The sequence below is a fragment of the Tachypleus tridentatus genome, chromosome 7 (assembly GCF_004210375.1).
Source record: "Tachypleus tridentatus isolate NWPU-2018 chromosome 7, ASM421037v1, whole genome shotgun sequence".
NCBI lineage: Eukaryota > Metazoa > Arthropoda > Merostomata > Xiphosura > Limulidae > Tachypleus > Tachypleus tridentatus.
The window spans coordinates 150,344,167-150,351,363 of record NC_134831.1 but is presented as its reverse complement, the minus strand read 5'-3'; positions in this window follow the sequence as shown (position 1 = coordinate 150,351,363).

Sequence of the window (7,197 nt, the reverse complement as noted above, 5' to 3'; positions counted from 1 at the left end):
ACATTTTAATTTCATCGAAAATTACCCTACAGAATTACATTTCTTTCTATTTTGTTTCAGGAAAATAACTTTTTATTTCTAATATATTTACTTTATATAATCTTGTTGAGTTTATTCCATTGTGCTTTTACTTATAAAATAATTGTTCTTCTTTAGTTTTTCCTATAGTAAATATACATACTATATAGTTTCTAGTTTCTGCTGTAAGCTATATTTTCAGTGTTATAACTTAGTTATTTGCAAGAAAAAGTTGTTAATTATGATGATGATGTTAAATCTAGAAAGTTCACAAAAGTAGTATGATAATATAGAAACTTCCCGTACTTAATGTGTTACTTTTAATATAAATACAAGAATTGAAGATCAGATTGTTCATTATCGCAGAAAGTTTAATTGAATTATGAATCGAGTAAATTTAATTCAAATCACTGAAAGTTACTGCTTTTATCAGGTGTTCAATATAGTATCAATCAAAAACATTTTTGTTAAACGTTGTTAATGTATTAACCTTACAGTAGTTTCTGTTGTTTTTTTTTTTGTTGTTGTTGAAAAGTTTGTGAATTTCGCGCAAAGCTACTCAAAGGCTATCTGCGTTAGCCGTCCCTAATTTAGCAGTGTAAGACTAGAGGGAAGGCATCTAGTCATAACTACCCATCACCAACTCTTAGGCTACACGTTTACTAACGAAAAGTAGGATATATCGTAACATTATAACGGCTGAAAGGGCGAGCATGTTTGGTATGCCCGGAATTCGAACCTGCGACTCTAAATGCCTTAACCACCTGGCCAGGCCGACTAGAACAACAGCCTTATACAATCTTGACTAAAATGTTTGCATATCGTGTAAAAAATAACATCATTATTATTAAAATGATAGGCCCGGCATGGCCAAGCGTGTTAAGGCGTGCGACTCGTAATCTGAGGACCGCGGGTTCGCATCCCCGTCGCGCTAAACAAGCTCGCCCTTTCAGCCGTGGAGGTGTTATAATGTGACGGTCAATCCCACTATTCGTGGATTCTAAACTTCCCTCTAATCTTACACTGCTAAATTAGGAACGGCTAGCACAGATAGCCCTCGAGTAGCTTTGTGCGAAATTTAAAAAAAAAATACAAATACATTTAGCCCTGTAAAACTGGGAAATGCATGTTATATTAAACATCTACATATGTAATTTGTGCAAGGGGAGAGATTATATAGACATCGTGAATGACTTGTCAAATCAAAAATCTATTTTATCGAAAACCTCAGAAAGATGTGTGATTTAGCATATCACTTATCCCTGGAAAACTTTACTAAAGCATATACAATGACAAAATATAACATCAAGTTATTATAAATATAATCTCTAACCTTTTATTAATTCATATTAAACATTCGATACTTAATTAGTCGTTCTCGTACTTTAATAATAATCTCCACAATGTGACGTGGAATGCTGTCAATGAGGTTATTTATATAACCCATCGTGACTTCATTCGAAATTGCCACTAAAAGGTGGTTCATCCTTCCATCTATGAGGCATCATTGACGTTTCCCTGGATGATACAAAGAGCAGTTTTTCAACGGTGATGAATAGCTGCCCAAACATGCCCTACACCCTCTCCTGCAGGAATGATAGTCTTTCATCTTCTCTTCTCCAGGTAAACGACAAACACGAATCCTACCATCAGTTTTAAAAGATGGCATATTGCCCAACTTGTGTTTGTACCTTCCATTTCTTAAAAGCTGATGAGCTATTTCAATGACATGTCCACACAAAACATTTTCTACCATATAAAGGGTGGCAGAAATATTTGGAAAATATCACACCTGGAATGGGTTATTTTTTCGCATGTAGGAATTATATTCAACAAACGAGTAATGTGTCCTTAATTAATATATGTTATTATCTTTTCTATTTGTATCATCACTTCTCCAGTTCGATTGTCACTGGTTTCCATATTAAAAACAACTTAAACAATGTATCTCAAATAATACAATTCAAGTGAATCAGCTAAAGCACATTTTAGTATTAGAATGACTTTACACTGTTCTCAGTTCACTTAAATTAGAAGATAACCTCAGTTTATGCAGAAATTATTACTGTTATGGTAAAAAAGTTAACCATAAAGTGCCTGTGCTTTGATATAATTCCACCAAGAAAGCTATGAACCTCTCTTTCTTCTGTACAGAGGTAATCCAGATATCTGTAATTATATTAACTAGCCAAGAAATTCTTCATTGGATAAATTCCAAGAATAGCAAGTAGAAGGTTATTTGCTTCTTCAATGTGACATAATTAATGTTTTTGTAGCCTTTTTATTAATGGAAGATTATGATTTATTTGATTAGTTTTGAATGAAACGCATTTCAAGACAACATTAAATTTGTTCAGAATTATTCGTAATAACATAAATAAATTTTATGTGAAAAAACAACGGCTGTACGTAGGAAATTGTGCGCTACACTTAAAAAACAACCAACTTTAAAACTGTCTTATTATGTTAAGAAAGATGAGTATATTGTAATTCATACTGTTAAACCTTTGTATTCGTTTGTTTCGAATTTCGAGCAAAGTGACAGAGGATTATCTGGGTTAGTTATCTTTAATGTAACGGTGAAAAGAAGAGGAAAGACAGCTAATCATCGCTATCAACTCTTTGGCTACTCTTTTACCAACGAATAATAGGATTGAATGTTACATTGTAACGTCCCCTCGGTCGAAGGAGCGAGAATATCTCGTGCTGCAGAGATTCAAACCAGCGCCCTAATCACATGGCTATTGTCGATTTTCTCTTTACTGAATAAACATGCTTGAGCTGTAATTTTGAGTTTATAACCTTCAACATTGTGGCTAGGTACACTTAGTAAGCTCAGCAAATAGCCCACGATGTAGTTGTGCACCAAAAACAAATTTATCTTTATTCGATAATAGTGTCAAGGCAAAGATACGTTTCCTATTTTTGTTCTTGTTGTAAGGACTTTGAAAATGTTTTATTAAAGTGTATGAATTCGATTGTTTGTTTAAAACATTAAAGATAAAAAGGGTCAGCAATGCTTTCTTCATATTGTTGAAAATAGATTTTTTTTAGATTACTAATGAAGATTTATGTAAAATAATGCATGTAAAGGTAAAGACATTGATGGAATTTAAAGTGCATGTAATACAAACACAGCTACTTACACAGTACTGTCCAAAAGTGTTAGGATAAAGTCAAAAATTAAATTTCAGACTACTTTCAAAGAACAATGAAAGGCAAATCACAGCTGAAACATCAAAATTTTATTAATCTTCATATTTAGTACAACAAAAGCTCAGTGGAAGTGCTTAAACTCAGAAAGCACTTAATATTTTTATGTGTCCCCTTTGCTTTAATAACTAATCTTTCAGGTATTGTTGCAACGTATTAGATTTTCCAGAAATAAATGTTTTTGAACTGCAAAGTTTGGAAAAGTATAAACCAGTGTTGTAAAACATTCTTGAATCGAAGCAAGCACCATTTACTTCAACACACTTGCTAATGTATAATGATTCTGTTTACACCTGCTGTAAAAATCAGTTTCTACGGTCAGTAAATTCCCTGAAAGCTTCTTCTGCAGCTGCCTGGCTCTGAAAACGTTTAGCATTCAAACTGTTGTCAGAGTGCTTAAAAATCTGAAGGAGAAAAGTCTGAGGAATAAGGTGGATGAGGTAAAACCTCGATTCCCAATTTTTGGAGCGTCACCTTGACAGGTTTCATAACGCCGATTTTGTTGATGTTCACTCAACTCATGCAGAACCCACTTCTCCGTCTTTCCAATCGCACTCGGGTGGTTGTCAAGGCTTGATTTACTTGTGACTATCTTTTCTGTAAACTCGCATATTGTTGTGCGAGGGTCTATCTCAACCGTTTTCTTTAATGTGTTTTCATCTGAGGATTTCCTTTCTTCCACAACCTTCGTAATTTTCAAGATTTTGGAACCAATGCTGAACTGTACATTCAGTAACAGATCCTTGGCCGAATGCCTGTTTGATGCTCCGAGTAGTTTCGGTAGCCTTTTGTCCAAGTTTGAAATCGTAAAGAAAAATTAGAAGAAACTACTTTTTGTATATGTTGCCTTGGGGATTGCAAAACTTACTCCGAGTTGAAACAATAGACAATTAAGACACCTTGTAAGCTACAACATAAGTTGTTCAATATTCAGCTTCCAAATATCATGGTTAGATTTCAGACATTTATTTCTAGACAACCTAATGTTTAATCAAAGTGGCTATTGGGGTTTTACTCCAAATGTCTCTAATACGCTCCCATAAAGATTTTGAAAAAAAACAACTTTTATTTCGTCAAGTTTTTAATCTATCAAGTCACGGATCTGCCTAATTGGGTTGAAATAGGAGTTCTTTTTGGGCGTTTGAATTATTTGATTCATTACAGCAGCTTCTTTCTTACCTAAGTAATTTCTGAATAGGTTGGATAAGTATTACGATTATCTTCTTGGTAGTAAAATCCTTTACCCATAATACACAAACCAATGGGTGTACCATGACAGATTAGTATTTGGTGGCACTTGCAAATGTTCATCTATTATTGCAAATATTTCCTGTCGCCTCGGTAGGAAACAGCCATTACACTGACCCTCCCATGCTTCACGATAGCTGATATACATTGAGGTATCTTTCACCTTTCCATCTGACGTGCATCCTACGTTTTGAACCAAATATTTCAAACTTGTACTCGTTAATCCTAGTACTTTTTCCAATCATCAACAGTTCAAGTTTTGTATTTTTAAGCAAACTGCAGTCTCTTAACGATATCTGGAGATCAAATTAAAGGTTTTTCAACTGCCACACGACCAAATATTCTATTCTCGTCGAGTTTTATTGATACCGTGGACCTAGAAACTTTTCTATCCTTTGGTATATGGGTCGTTTATCTCGATGCTAAGATAGAGTCTTTCTTCTCTCCCAAAGACTGCATAAACGAAGATATTTAACACCAGTATCATTGTTTACGCGTTCTACCTATTCCTTTACTATTTTAAAATTTATAAATCCTAGTCTCACGATTTGGGATGTAATTGATAGTGCTTTGAGAGCAATTCAAGTCTGCAGCAATTTGGCGACGAGTCCAACCATCATCACGTAAACCTTTTACACGAACTCTCTGCTCTACTGACAATTTCTCTACGCTTTTTTTGGATCATGGCATGAAATAAAATTTAATAGTGTTAAATACTTTTTTACTAATGTTCATTTGTGGAATGCTATTCAATTTCCAGCTCCTATGTAGTTAAGACACTGGCACAGAGTACCATGACATTAATTTCAGACCCTAAATTTGACCAATATGTTTATTAAAGAACACTTATGACAGGCCCTTGATACAAGTTCATAGGAATTCTAAAGAATGATAACTATTATCATCCTCGTTCACTCACTTGTCAACAGGGATCAGTGAAGCATTACCAGTGTTGAAATGTACGTCCTGTAATGACAGAAAATTTATTTCCATAAAATCCAAAGAATGACAAAATGTTCTCTTGTCTTAAACATTGTTACACAGTACTGCATACGTTTATGTGACAGTATATAAAACCAAGGTTCAAGAGAAAGTGTTTACTACTTCATATGTTTATTCCACAATGTATGTTGAATCACAATAGTATTAAAACGCTTCCAGAGCAACTGAAAACTGCAAGGTTTGTAGACATTAAAGCGGAGTCTTCTGGTGGATCAATTTCACGCATTCCAAGTCGAAAGCTGCTTTACACAGACTCTTACTTAATCGTCAATACGACAGCCAGTACTTCTTCATCTTGTATTCCAACTTACAACTAGATGGGCTTTTGTCCTTAGATTGGCAAGCAAATTTATAGTAAGATTAGGAATTTAGTTTTACAATTTCGAACTTCACACGTTTCTTAACAGTAAAATGTTTAACACTTACCACATAAACATTCTTTAATAATGAGCCTAGAACGGTTATTCCAAAACATCGCAATTAATTGAAGCAAAAATGAAAATATGATAAGATGAAATACATGTTTATACTATGGTAGTACCATAAGAGACACTACACCACCTTTTATTTACTCTTAATTGCAGAAATGGCATTTTCAATTTGCACATCGTTAGGGAAATTATTTCGGAATGTAATATGAATCTTTGGACTTTTTTTTTTTAAATGTGCCTTTAGTCGTACAAAGTATTGAAACGTATTTCTCGGATACGATTTCAATTCCACTTTTGAAGATAATACTGAGTTCGTTTTTTTGTTGTTGTTATCAATGCAACAATCAACTGACGAATATCCGATTCAGATAATTTGTCAAATCGACAGGGATATTTTCGAACAAGTTTTTCCTCACCCTACCTTGACCCACGGTTTAGTTTAATCGCTACACTTAAACCATCAGATTCACAACCAAGTCTAGAAAACTTCAAACATGTTTCATTGGTACATCGTTTTAGACTATATTTACATGTCAACCTCTCCAAGTCGTCTCTCGTGGTATCGAATGTTGCTTGGTGACTCAAGACCTCTAATAAAACAGTGCCAAACGTAGTCCTTTTCATCCAATCTATCCAACCCAAACCTTTACCAAATGAAACTTTTTAGGATCCACATCAAAATGCAAGTATAAGTCATACGACAGGTGTTAAATAATCCATTAAATATGGTGTACAATTAAATGCAGTAATATTACACAAGTGAATACAGTACTAGCCAAAAGAAATAACATTACATATTACATCTAATTTTCTATTTGTTTCTGAAATGAAAACATTTCATTAGTTTCTTTCTTCAGTTATTTTTGTTTCAGTGTGCATGTTCCTCTTTTGTGCTTAAGTTGCTTTCTTACAGTACGTTATCAGTTCCTACACTGATACTTATTACATTTAAAAATTAATCCTTTCAGGCTAACTGGACTTTCATGAATTATGACCTTGCTGAAGTACCTTCTAGTTACTTACATAACATAATAGAATGCTTATTGTTTAGAGTTAAATTTAAAGATGTTTTAATCCCTAGTTTGTATAGATGTAAAACTAGTACCGATCCGACAGATGTTATAGTCACTTATGAAATATTACTTTACTTTTTTCGTATAATTCTGATAGTACATTGTCATCTGAAACCAAACTTGAATAGTACTGTCCTTGTACTTTAATTTCAATTTACTTTATCCATTTTATTTATTATTCCAATAATAAATACAAAAGTGTACATGTAAAT